This window comes from Acanthopagrus latus, chromosome 4 (genome assembly GCF_904848185.1).
Source record: "Acanthopagrus latus isolate v.2019 chromosome 4, fAcaLat1.1, whole genome shotgun sequence".
In the NCBI taxonomy this organism is placed as follows: domain Eukaryota; kingdom Metazoa; phylum Chordata; class Actinopteri; order Spariformes; family Sparidae; genus Acanthopagrus; species Acanthopagrus latus.
In genome coordinates, this window is record NC_051042.1 from 9,184,816 (window position 1) to 9,199,381 (window position 14,566).

Genomic DNA, 14,566 nt, shown 5'->3' on the forward strand with positions numbered 1-14,566 from the left:
AGAGAAGGGGGAATGACACACAGGATGGGGCCGCAAGAACAGATTTTTCCCCCAAAAGATATACAGGGTCTTAACATTTATAAACTCTTAAAAAAAAGGTCTGAAACACATCATATCTCCCCTTTTATAATATCAATAAGGGTGCATTTTATGTTTGTGCAGTTGTGGAATGAGCACTATGCACTGAGGAGTTTACATGCACACTAGGCCTGCAACAATACACATTCTTATTGACCCGTTCGATACAATGGTCTCTGTTAGGTACGCACTATGAACTGAACAATATGCAATTATATGTATTTATTTTATCTATTTCTGACGATGCACTGTGCTGAAAGCTCAGTTGATCTGCGCTAGACAATGCCACCTTGAGGCTGCATTGTTGAGCACAGATCCTTGTTGTTGCTTGGCTGTGTGTGTGTGTGTGTGTTGGCAGTGTCATGCAGAAGTGCCTCGCTCTGTTGGTAACAGATCTGTGACAGTTGTATTTCAGTACGCAGCAGAAATCTCCAGCTTGTTTGAGCTTCAGAAATGATTTTGGAAATGTAGCTTGTCTGGAGCAACTGTGCTAAGTGATCAACTAAACGGCTGAACTACTGAGAAGTCACTTGATTCAGAAACAGCGAAACAACAACAAAGCTACTAAGAAATGTAGTCAAACTACAAACATCCGCTACTGTAGTGGTGCTGAAATAAAAATGTTGGTAGTTTTAATAAACTGCAAGTTAAAAAAGGCATGGAAATTTCTCTTTTGTTGTATCGAAAAATATTGAACCGTGACACTAAAATATTGAAACGAACCAAACATGGACACACACACACACACACACACACACACACACACACACACACACACACACACACACACACACACACCAGTTTTTTAAATTCAATTCAGTACATGTTCAGTAATGAACTCTAAGGCAATTCAGTTTGACAGCAAACACAGTGCATACATACATTCACATGATCATACATTCCCACAGTCCACAGACAAGGTTGTTTTTGTCAGAGACAGCACGCAGGCACCCTCTGGTGTCCCCCCAGGGTCAACAAAGAGCAAGGTGCAAAGTACAAATGAGTCTATGAAATTACATGAACAAGCAAGGCAATGAATGTCATGACTCTTGTTTTGTTTGTTCTTGTTTCTGGTTTTTGGCTTCTTGTATTTGATTTACATATTTGTATCTTGTCTTGTGTTATGTTTTGATGTTCCATGTCTTGTGTCTCATGTTTTGATGTTCCATGTCTTGTGTCTCATTTTTTAATGTTCCATGTCTTGTGTCTCATATTTTGATGTTCCTTGCCCTCATGTGTCCTTTAAGTTTCTCCTATGTTCTCCCCTCTGGCTCCCTCTGTCTGTTGTCTTGTTCCCTCCTGGCCTGTTCCTCTGTGCTCCTCCCCCTCATCATCACACCTGGTTTCCTTCCTCCTCTCTCCTCACCTGTGCCTCGTCATGTCATTAGTGTCTGTGTATTTAGTCTCTGTGTTTCCCCTCACTCTTTGTCCAGTCATTGATTTCTGTTTGCGGTTCCATGCTCCATGCTCCATGCTCCATGCTCCATGTTCCATGTTCCATGTTCCTGTCCATGCTCGGTATGTTTTTGGTTTTGAGTTTTTTTATGTTTGAGTTGAACTTTGAATTTTGTTTGCTACTTTGTCTTGCCCTTTAAGTTGTTACTTTACCTGTCTGATTCTTGTTTGCTACTTTGCCTGTTGAATTTTTGCCTGCTTTTGTTTTTTTGTAATCAGCTTTTTTAATAAAGCTCGCCTTACGTTTGTTCATCCCCATCTCTGCCTCAAGTGTACTGCGTTTAGGTCCACATTTTCCCTTCCATAGTTTTCCCCTAAACCCCAACGTGACAATGAATGGTTAAGGAGGTAAGATAAATATAAATAGGTTGCATTCAGTCATACCAACACACATTTGAATTCTCTGGTCTTTTTCACTGCTCTGTCCAGATAATGCATTGTTCGTGTGACTTTTGAATAAAAAATATTTTTCCAGTCATACATTTCGTCACTGAAGTTCTGTTAAAAACTGTGTTAAAATATCATCTTGTATCGTAAAGCAAATATCGTGTCATCTCGTGAGCTGAGTATGTCGTCACACCCCTAGCAACTATTCTCATGCCCATTGATTAATCACATTAATCAAAGTATGGAAAAGGAGTTTCAAAATATTTAAGGAATAGTCCACCCAAAAATGAAAATTCAGTACTCTACCCACCCTCATGCTGATGAAATGTCGGGTGAAGTTTTCTAATTCACATAACACAACATGAGTAATCCAGGAGCAACACAATGTTGTCTTGTTTATAAAAAGAAAGAAGAGTCAGATTTGACTTTCTAAATTCTTAATCGGGGTCAGGCCTACACTACACCGTTACCTACAGATTGACACAAGGAAAATTTGATTTCAGAGTGAACCGTTATTTTAACACTAACAATTAGCATTGACCTACCTGTATTTATGCCCTTCATTTGCATCCAACACATGGTAGTGGTGCAGTATCACAGCATCCAAAAGTTCCTGCAACCTGTTGCAAACCTATGAGGGGTGGAAGTAACAAATTTTAAATTGATATAAAAATCGACATCATTTTTATGAACAGACTTATATTTATTACTTTAAACCTTCATCATACACACCTCCAGCACCTGGAGAAAGCGATTGCTGATGGGCCTGATAAAGTTCTTCACTGGCAGATGGAGAAGAGATAAGAACTCTGCAAATATCTCTTTCTGTTTTGGGGACTTCTCTACATGGTAATAGATGTCACTGCAGAATCCTTCCACCTCTGAGGAAAATGGGCTCATCAGGGCCTTGGCAGCATTATTCAACATATGAATGGAATCTCCTGATATTAGGGATGATACGGTACCACAATTTTACCTCACAGTTATAGTGACCAAAATTATCACAGTTGTCAGTCAGTACTCATGACAATATTCTTAAAATTAGCTGAAAATGCAAAGAGTACTAACAGAAAACAGAAATTAGCATCGCTATTGCCAGTTCGCGGCAGTCGACAGTGATAGCAGTAAAGCTGCTAAAAGCTGTTTAATTCTGGCTTTAGCGCTGTTAACACGTCACAGTTTTAATATTTTTTCAGGTGAGAAAGTCACAGTTTAATCCAGTGCAGAGTCTGTGGGAGCCGCGACCGGGGGAGGAGGGCCACGGCTACTGATCTGATCACCCAGGGCCAACCTCCATCGTCATCCCGGGGGAGAAAACAAGCAAGGTAACGTACCTGCACGTTGTTTTTTTTTTCAGTCCCCTCCTGCACTGTGCTCACATATACTGTGTTTTAAAACAGCCAAATTCTCAATGAAGATGTTCTCATTAACATATGTCTGTGTCCGTCATTTCTTATCTAGTAAAATAATTATTAACACCAACTTAATTATCTGGGCCTGAGCAGGGAACTTTCAAGGCCCCTATTGTTTTTCTAATTAGGGCCTGAGCAGGTCTTGATCTAGTCTTGCAGTCCCTGCTGCAGGACCACAGCAGCAGGACCAGCAAGACGAGATTCCGGGGAAGAAACCAAATCAGAAACATGCATTAATCTATGTGACATCACTGTGTACAGGTAGAAAGAAAGAGAGAGGAGCTCAGTGTATCATGGGAAATCCCCCGGCAGTCTAAACCTACGGCAGTATAGCTAAGAGCCTGTGCATGCCCTTAATATAGGCTTTTTATTTAAAAAAGTCTACTCTTTAACATAGAGAAAGTGTCTTCAGAACCAACACTGGAAGATGGTTCCACAGGGGAGGAGTTTGATGGCTAAAGAAATTCAGCAAACATCTTGAACGTGCAGCATTCACTTGCAGTGAGAGGGTCTGAGACAGTCTCAGGCTCAGCCACCACTCATGTATTGCAGGGCAGGTTTCCCCACACATTATAAACTACTACACTCACACTTCTGGTTTAGTTGCATAGCCATTCATTGACAAAAAAAAAAAAAAAAAAAACTGTTGTTTTGTCACTCAATCACTGATTCATGCCATTCATTAGCTTAAGAAACTCAAGTAACGTGTCTTTGGGATCAAAACACCCAAACACAATACATTTGCTATTTTGCCTGACTACTTAACTTGAGGAATTGTAGTGCCAACCTTCCTCTTCTTCTGGTTAAAAGCAACAAGCAAAGGAGAGCGCTCCCCTATCTAGCAGCAAGACCCCACACTTAACACTTGTATTTGTGTCAGATGGACGTCATAAGGTCTTCTCGCTCTCTATCTGCGATTAGCAGCTCATTAATCGTCAGTATCTGATCAGTTCTGTTAAGTTGGTCAAACATGCTCTTCTACACTTCATGAAAAATATGAGAGGTTAAATTTATTATAAAACTCCAACAAAACCAGACTGCAGTCCTCTGATGACTGGAGGGGAATGATTGCAGTTGAAAGAAGTCTGTGTGTGTGTGTGTGTGTGTGTGTGTGTGTGTGTGTGTGTGTGTGTGTGTGTGTGTGTCTGTGTGTGGTGGGGCCAGTGCAAACAAAAGTTCGAATAGCCTGGCTTTCTCTCTCAAAATAAAGGACAGCTAGCTAGCGAAAGAGGGATGAATGGGAGAAAGCAAAGTAAGAGAGGAGGCTGTGTGCTGCACCGGCATGCAGGCTGTGAATTACCACATTACCACAGCAGATGGTGTGTGCGTGTGTGTGTGTGTGTGTGTGTGTGTGTGCGTGTGTGTGTCTGTGTGTTTGAAACACAAAGGGCCCAAGTGGCAGATGAGTGGCATGCAGAGGTCCGAGCCACAAGTGCTCTTGTCAGTCACAGCCCTGAACTGACTGTGTGTCTGACTGGCTGAACAGACTGTTTGCTGCTGTCACTCATGGTCTCTGTCACTGCCTTTCTCACTGCCATCAGTCTCTTCACTACCTGTCTCACTGCTATCAGTCTCTAATACAGATATCAGTTACTATCATAGATCTTCACTACCTGTCTCACTACCATCAGTAACGTATAGAGAGTCTAAGTCACGCAGCTTCAAGAGAACAACCATTGAACCTTATTTCAGACAAAATATTTATGATTTATATTTAAGAGACATTTGATTTTCTGATCCCATTTGAATAGTGCCATGAATTACATGTTTGTGATTTTAAAAGACAATTTTTCAATTCTCAACTTTTTAAAACATATGACCGAAAATATGCAACTTGAAAGACAATACACCCAACTGCAGCAACAAAAAATGTACAATTAAATAATAATGAACAGTCACTAGGAACTTTGATTTTGTCCAAACACAAAAAGCAGTTGCTGTCCTGCCTTGTCCTTGTTTAAAATGTGTTTTGTTGTGATTTATGTTAAGTATTGAATGTGTTAAAGGTCATTTTGTGAAATGTTATTGTGAAATGTTGTTTTGTAAAATGTTTTGTGAAATGTTTCTCTTCTGTGAATTCTGTTTTCAAAATTGCTGTGTCTGGGGGGCGCTGTTTGGCTTGGCGGGTGGAGCAGGTGTCCCATGTACAGGGGCCCTGGGTTTGAGTCTGGGCAAGGGTACTTTCTTTACTGCGTGTCTACCCCCCGACCTGTTTCCTGTCATGTCTTCAGCTGTTCTATCAATAAAGACAAAGGCCAAAAGAAAAAAGAAAAAAAAATGCTGTTTTTTGTTAATTAATGTCATGTTTTCTGAAATGTAAAATGCTGTGTTTGCTGGAATGTTTTGCTTCTTAAAAAGACTTCTTTCTTCTTTGTACATCTTGAAAAGTTTGTGAAATTTTGTCATGTTTTCTGAAATGTCATTCCTGTTTTGTGAAATGTTAATTTTGAGTTTACATTGTTGGATCATAATATCTTCTTATCTGTAGCACACAAAACATCAAAACTTTAAAGGCATAATGCAAAATCTGTGCAAATGTATTCCAAAAAAAATGGGTAGAGTGCTGATTACCAGATGAAATTGACAGACTGGGTGTGTCCTGATTTTGCCAGCACAAAAAACAACTCGTCTAACTGATGTATCTTTAACCCATCTTGTACCTCTTCATATGAGACAGCAGAGTACCCACATGTATATTTAAAACCACTGAATTGATGCATGATTACATAATCCAGTTAGGTTGAAGCTACACTTTTGTTTATATTTGACTATATGCGCACTCCCTTTCTCACAATTTCTACTTTCTATCTTTGTCTTTGTCATCTCTTTTAAAGATATCTGGTCACCGAACCACAATTCAACCTAACAAACCTTCTCTCTGCAATAAACACATTTCTTACAGTCCATGTTCATGTTGTTTTTCATATATAAATTAAATCGAAGCAAATAAAGTTTATCCAAATGTCTTTTTGGTCTCAAGCGTTTAGCTTCAATAAATGTATTCACATACATACATAAATGTCCAGTTAGACTGACTGGCAGCTTATTTTACACTTAGTATCCTGCTAACTAGTGATGTGCGGATCGATACTAAAATATTGATACCTCAGATACCAGATCTTTATGCTCTAAAATCGATTCTCCACTCAATATGTATATCATTAACAGAAACACAGTGGAAAGTAACTAACTATTAACTATTGAAATCTTGTCTAAATGATACGTGGTTGGTGGGAACTACTTTTTCTTCTGCCTGGGTAAGTGCGTTAAGCGTAAGTGTAGCGGCTCCCCACTCAGTCAGTTAGTCACAAAGTCTGAAGACACAAGGGCAGAGCGTAAATGGAGTCGTGTGGAGCTATTTGCTATTTCAGCCCCACAAACAGCCAAGAAACGGTTTGTGATGTTTGTGGTATGGAGTTGTGGCAACACAACAAACGTTGTGTAACACTGCAGGTTAAACCACAACACAGAATATGAGACATTTATGATGGAAATGATGAAAGTGGCGGCGCCAGCAAGTGTTTTTCAATCAACTATCGACTTTCGGAAACATGAAACAAACACATGAAATTGTCCTTTAGAAACCAGTTGGTATATAATAGTATTCCAAATGTATGGGAAGCCTAACCAACTGTAGCTATGATGCTCAAAATTAGACCTGATATCATTTAGCCCAACACACGCAACATATATAGCATTTAAGCTAGCGCTGTTTACTGCTTCTTTTATAGCTCTCAGAGTAACAAAACCAAAATGTACATGATGACGCTAGTATTATCATGAATAAACATTTTAGTGGTCATATGTGTCTTTTGCCAAATTACTGACATGTAACGGGCGAAGAAATGATGAGATAGGCAACAGGTGACACGTTCCCTTCTCTCATTTCTGTCACACTGAAGATGAGAGAGGACTGTCCAGTGCAGCACCCTTGTCTCACTGAGGAGGCGATGCCCCCTTGTGTCATAATGGGGATACAGCTACAAAGATGAATATTCATCAAATCACCTTAATATGGCTCTTTTCCGAGAATAATCACATAGAAATCATACAGAAATAACCTCATGAGGGGCAAAGCATTACCAAACATTATTGACTCTGTGTACTCATACACAGAGTCTATAAGAATCGATCACAGCTGATCATTCTTGACAGTAGCCTTGTACATTTATTTACCAATACTGAGTTTGTCTGTAAATCTGTGTCAAGGATCAGTCCTTTGCAGGAGAGAGCATCATCCAAGAGGCTTCTTCAGTTCAGAAAACAAATCCAATTGCCTACGATATAGCACTTACAATTACCATGACCCAGATGACTAAGAACATTCGTCAACATTTGTGTTTTTTATTTGAACACAGATTTGTTGTTTACAGTATAGCATTATTGGAATACAATATAATGCATCCCGTGGACGCTCAAAATTGAATGAGTCGAGAGACTCAGAGACGCAGGACACAGGGTTCCAGTTACGTGGGAGCCAATGGGAGCTGAGCCCCAGTAAGGTCAGGTCTGAGCTCCTGTGAAAGCAGTTAAATCACACTTCTGTTGGGGTCACTAATACATTACCAACAACCGTTACTTTAATGATAATGATTTTTTCACATTAATAATATAAACAGGTCAAAAGAAAAAAAAGATGTTGAAAGAAAAATACTTTCCAGAGGAACTACACACTTCTCTCGTGAATGACAATGACCATATAAGTCTTTATCTGGGGCGTGCACTGCCAAATCGTTTCACATTTAAATTAATCAACTGTTATGAACTACTTACCACAATTGTTGCAGATAGTGGGCTGCTTTGTGTGTGAAAATCATAGAATTGGATGAAGTCATTAAGGTATTTTAGACAATTCACATTAGGGAGAAATGTAACAAACTCTGTGCAACACCTGTATCAAATTTGAAATCATTGGTGCCTATTTGTAAATTCTGCATTAAATATTTTTTTTACATTTAGATGTTTCTTTCCTTGTAAAACATGTTATTGTAGCAACCCTGTAAAAGCGTGTCTGTTACTCATGTTAAAGTTTTTTTGACCCAAGTCATTGAAGTCTTGCTTTTTTTTGTTTTTGTTTTGATACCCTTCCAAAAGTTGATGTGTCACGATGTTTGGTTTTAAATTGACAGTGAGCATTATATTGACTGGAGTTTTAGAAAAATGTATACATTCTGTGGTTCTCTAGTAAAGTTAAACTACTGATCAACAAAATAATCTATACTTTAACTTCTTCTTGGGCTTGCTGGGCCTGATTGTGGCAGTCTTGAGATGTCTGCAGACACCACATCAGGCTAACAGTAGGGGTGACATGCAGGTTGTATTACCTGAGTGACAAGGGAACAACTTTGGGGGGAGGTTGAACACTAGGGGGTCAAGAAATATAGGTAATGTTAGATGACGTCATACTGGGTATGACATCATCTATAGGTAATGTTAGATGATGTCATACTGGGTATGACATCATCTAACTGGGTCGAGATTAGATGATCAGAAGACAGGGAAGGGACTGAGCAAAATAAAATCACTTAAAAGCATTCTGTGAACAATCATCTGAGCCACCTCATATCAATGCATTTTGTAACGACTAGAAATGCTTTGCCAGCAAATTTTTTATGGTGTGCGTTGCACATGGTGTGCGTTGCACTTGGTGGTATTCTAGTCATTTTTTAAAAATTCAACATTCAGCACAAAGCCGAGTTCCTGCTTTTTCCATTGATTACATTAAATTGTCATAGTAATGACCAATGAATAATGACCTGTAATTCCTACTGGAACATAACGCGTGATTTCCCACAAATGTAATAACTATTATGTTTGCAGGGATTTATTATGTCTGTGGGGACATGAAAAACTTTATTGTAATAATTTCCCACAAATGTAATAATCAGAGTCAGCCCTGGGCATAGGCAGTATAGGCAAATGCTATGGGCTCCATCATCCGCGGGGGGCACCGAAGACGGGGGGAGATAAAATATATGTTCTTTAACAGTGCCATTACTACTATTATTTCGAAACATTATATCAGCCCACAGCAACATAACTTCATAGACTATTAAATAACAGAGAGGCCTTTTTTTCTGGGTTCCTGGCTCGTCACACTCAGAGTGATAGAGTAAACAGAGTGGTGACACTCCCATAGACCTCCATTGTAAAAAATGGCAGCCCTTTGTACCGCCTACTTCCGGGTTATGGAGCTCAGATTAGTTGCAAACACTGTCATTTTGGCGTTGGACCTGATTCACTTACAATGCTGCACATCGAATAGTTCCAGAGGTAAGTTGCTGAAATATCGACCTCTTGTGAATTGTCAACTGTCTATATTGTATCAGAGGCCCTTTGTGATGCTTATACTGGTCTTCATTTGTATATGCACAGCGTAATTATCTATATAATTATCTATTATCTTGGTTGTTACAACCAATTTTCAAGCATTGCCTGCTAGCTAGTAAGCTAGTGCCACTTAACCAGCTGTGAAGGTAAGAGTTTGGTAATGAATCGCTAGCAACTTTTATATTAACGATGTTGGGTGACTAACAAGCAGGATTTACATGTATTATCAAGGGGTTTAATTTATTTTGGCTTTTATCTGCTTAAGCTGACCATGTCAGCCATCGTTAGTAGGTTATATGTGTGATATAAGACTACTTCTAGTTGCTAGCACTAGTTGAAATAAGGGGGCATTTGTGATAAATATTCAGTTTAATTTTTAATTCAATTTTGGGACATACTAACTTTTCATTACTAGTGCAGTGCCCATCGAAAGCATGTATTCCTATAGAAAAGTGTGAGGTTAAGTAGCTTTTTCATGGATGGCCAAATGAGGCTGTGTTTGAAGGTTTGTTGTCAAATACGATATTCTAATTGGCCGTTTTTGACTAATTCTGATTTTGCCATTATATTTCACCTTAAAAACTATTTACTTGGTGTCATTATTTTCAGCACAACCTCACATGTGTGACTGTACAGTTATTTATTTTTTTTATTTTGACGTACTGTATTGACACAATGGACCTAAAATCACAAAAAAAAAAAAAAAACATAAAATCCGAATAGAAAAAGTTTGATTTTTTTTAAACTGTGAAAAACACAAATTTGGTTAACAAAACATTTTTTATTAAATATAATGCAAATATAAATGATTGTTTGCTAAATATGTGCATATATTTTAAAAATGTACAAAGTTATATGTAACTATTTACATTTAAACGCAGGCACTGCTCAGGTCTGCCTGAGCTCCTTCCAGCTGAATGAAGAGCTGCACTGCCTGCTCCACATTCAGCAGTCCCCTCATTGTTTTGACTCATTAAACAAAAAACTGACTCCACTACACACTAAACACACTACACCAAACACTACATGACACACTAACTATACACTCCAAACACGCTAAATGTCACAAATTTCTTAACTCTCAATATCAGTGTCTCTATCGCTGTCTCTACACAGACCGTCATTGTCTGTCATTCATCCACCTCCGTCCCTTCCACAACTTCCCCCATTCCTCAGCAACCAAACTTGCTGCTTGGACACTTTCGTGACAAAAGCCCATTTTTACCATTTCTTCCTTCACCAGACACAGAGTAAACGTGACGGCAATGTTTGTGAAAAAGCGTGGCGGACATTATTTACCCTAAGTCCGGTTTTGGACCTGCCAGTGCGTCCGTCGACTCGGGAGGTGGGCTGTGTGGCCTAGCGGCTAGCAGCTAGCTACACACGAACATCCACACATTCTGATTCCAGTTTGTTGTCCGCGCATATCTGGATTTCCTCGGACCTGAACAGACTCGGTCCGGACTCGTTTAGTCTCATTAATCCACAACAGTCAGTTTAGATGCACAGAACGGGACCAAACCGCCAGCCAAATCCCAGTCCAGCTCGCACCACTGCAGGTATAAATCCGCTTCATTCTTAAGGTGTGTCTTGGGCTTGAGCTCTGCAGTGACTGGCTGTGGTGTGCACGTGGCTACAGTGTGCAGTGATTGGCTGTGGTGCGCACGTGACTGGGGTGGCTCCGGTGGACAATGCTCATTTATGAAGCATTTATGAAATAATTTATTAACGGTATCATTGCAGTCCAAACAAATCGGACGTCGCACACCCTTGAACCAAACAGCAGCCATGTTGAAACTCTCAGGTCAGTCTGATCCTGATCCGCAGAGATATTTGAGGAACACACACACACACACACACACACACACACACACACACAGATTCCTTGCTTTTATAGAGAGATGTGACGTGCTTTTGGCTGTACTTAATTTTTTGCGCTGTTCCATGTTCAATTTAACATGGTTGCTCTCTTTCATGTAGGCTACTGCACTTTATTTTAAGCGGCTACTGTTGGTGGTGATGACGGCTGCTGCTGGTGGTGACGGTGGCTGCTGCTGGTGGTCATGATAGCTACTGTTGGTGGTGACTGCGGCTGACGATGGTGGCGGTGGCTGCTGGTAATGGTCTGCTAATTGGCTGCTAATTTTGTCCTTCTCCCGAGTTTTTTTTCTTCATTCTTGTTGTCTGTTATTGTTTGATAAAAAAATACTGCCTTTGACTACATTTGTATCAGCCATCCTTACATTGGTGTCTCAATTGTAACAGGAGTTACAAGTGTTTTGTTATAATAGTTAATTGCTTAAGTTATTTGGGTTGAGTTACAGCTACCCTTACTCTTACTCTGTGCACTAACCCAGAGCCATCTGGTGCCCAGTGAAGGAAAAGAAGGAAAGAAGAAGACGTGAAGAAGAAACAGGTACAGTCACGTCAATGTGATTAAGTGAATGAAATTAATAGTTTAATGATCCTAGTTAACATTGTTGTAGCAGAGTGCTAGCTTGCTAGCTTACTTTGGACGATAGCAGCATTGTTTAATAATCAATAAATAGCTGAATCGACGTGTGTTAATGTTACTCCACCTTAAATTCATCAGGGACATTTGGAAAGTTAACGTTAGGCCTGTTCACGTGTTACTTTACAAGTGTCTTTCCTGATTGTATGTCAGTTAAAACGCTATTAGTTTTCCATCCCCTTTGTAATAGGGTTGGTGTAAGCCTTTATTGTGTCAAAGTTTGCTTGTTAATAAAGTTTACTGCTCCGAAAGTGAAAGTGAAAGTTAAAAGTTGCACTCAAACAGCCTGACCCCTGTCCAGCCTTGATGATGCCTCTGTGACAAAAAGGACGACAAATCCCCACCACTGTCCCAGCGCTAGAAAAGTAATTATTGCTGCAGCCAGCCGACCAGGACCTTATCTACCAGAAGCACGCCGAGACAAAGGAAGCATATAGGTTCTTCTACAACCGCAGATATTCAGCTTGTCCACTCCCTGAGCTGCACCCAGGTCAGGATATCAGGGTGAAGCTCGATGGGGAAACAGGTTGGAAGACACCTGCTAGAGTCATCGGCAAATCTAACAAGCCAAGATCATATGTGGTGGAAATGGACAATGACACAGTGACTCGTCGCAACAGGCACCACCTTCAGGCTGCCCCTGAGACGGCTGATCCAGTGGAGAAACAGCAGCATGCCGCTCCCGTCCCACAACAGCAGGACTGCAGTTCCCCGACTACAATGGTGGCTGTTCCACAAGAGCCATCACAGAGCTTGCCATTGTCAGGTCCCACCCTCAGGTCTCCTGCCTGGTCTACTGCTCCCTGGAGATAGACTTCCAGAGGTCGTGAGGGTAATCTGCCTCTTAGATTTAGAGACTGATAGAGACAGTGACTTTAAGTTCTCTTTATTAGTTCTGCGTTAGTGTTGTTGTTACAGGAACCACAGACAGGAAGAAAACTTCATCCTTCTCTCTCATAAGGGCAGAATAATCCCTTCTCAGGACTGAGGGTAGTCTGCCCCGATGATGTCCGGTGTTCAGTTGTGGAGAGAGCATGAGAGAGACTGGGAGAGAGTTACTATGGAAAAGAAAACTATTAAAGTTCATGAATGTGTGGCAAGTGGAGGGTAGAAAAGGTTGTCACCAACAATGCCACCTGGGGAGTTTTGCCCCAGGAGATAGTTAATTGTTTAGAAGAAATAATTAAGTACCTTTACTATTATTACAGGTCACATGGTCTGAAATACCACGGGCAAGAGACATTCTTAGAAAAATATAGACACAATTTTATTTAACAGTTAATAAATAAAACACATCAGACATCATTGTCATCATCATCATCAGTGGCTGGCTCACATGCTGCTAGACTGGGGCCAAAATGAAGGGGTGAACAGGGCTGAGGTTGCCTCGGCGCCCAAACTCAAATCAAGGGAAGGATAATTAACAAAAGCACCCGTGACACCGCACGCACATTCGTGAAGAAAAAGGCCCACCATCAGGGATTGGGTCGCCGTCAGGGGCTCACAGCACCTGTCCACAAAGAAAAAGAGAAGATATAAACAGGCCTCACAGGTCTAGCACAGCCACTTTAAAACACACGGGCACACACACACACACACACACACACAAAACCCAACAAAGCAATATACATTAACTGAATAGTAAGGAAATAAACACACAAAAAACAGAAAATGGTTATTAAACCAAGTTAACCAAATTAATACAAAGTCCCATTCACAATACAAGATACACAAATACTCTTAATTGATTATATTATTTAATTAATGAATGAAGTTCCCAGGAGCAGCATAAGGAAAGGGCACACCAGGTGAAACCACCTGCTATATGGACGTGCCACCACCCATCAATCAGTGCACCAGAGAGACACAGCACCCCACTGTGAGAAGGAGTGAGGGTGCTCAGGCTACATGTTACTGTTAATTTACAATATTTATAGTTGAATTGTTACAAATGTCGTCTGCCTTGTAGGTAATAGGTTGAGAAGTATGAAGGAAAAGTGTTTTCAGTTCAGTGGCAAGCAGTAATCTCACTGACGCTTTATAATGTTTGTTTCTTCTAAAAAGGGGGAGATGTTGTGAGATAACTTTTTGTTCCTATGAGGCTACCGTAGCCAGGGGAGTGCTGTGCGTAATGACATTATCGGCGGAGTCAGGAAGTTTATGTGAATGATTCTAGCCATGTGGTGTATGCTAGTGAAATAAACGGAGTCACTAGAAAACTGTGTCTTGCCTAATATCATGACAGGTAGTGTACTACTTTTTCATGACATCGCAAATAAAACACGTTTTTCTTAAAACAAGATTGATATCATACAGACTTGTGTCTTCTACAGGATCATATACCATCGTTTCACAATCTCCTAACTCATGGCGAGTCTACTTTGGATGGTTA

At 40.2% G+C, this 14,566-nt stretch overlaps 1 long non-coding RNA gene across 1 annotated transcript; it reads left to right on the forward strand.

The window, feature by feature from the left end:
• Positions 1-11,641: 11,641 nt before the first annotated feature.
• LOC119017677 lies at positions 11,642-14,485 on the forward strand. Its single transcript, XR_005074516.1, has 3 exons — positions 11,642-11,779; positions 12,020-12,078; positions 12,460-14,485. It is a non-coding gene; the product is annotated as an uncharacterized LOC119017677 (long non-coding RNA).
• The last annotated feature ends 81 nt before the right edge of the window (positions 14,486-14,566 follow it).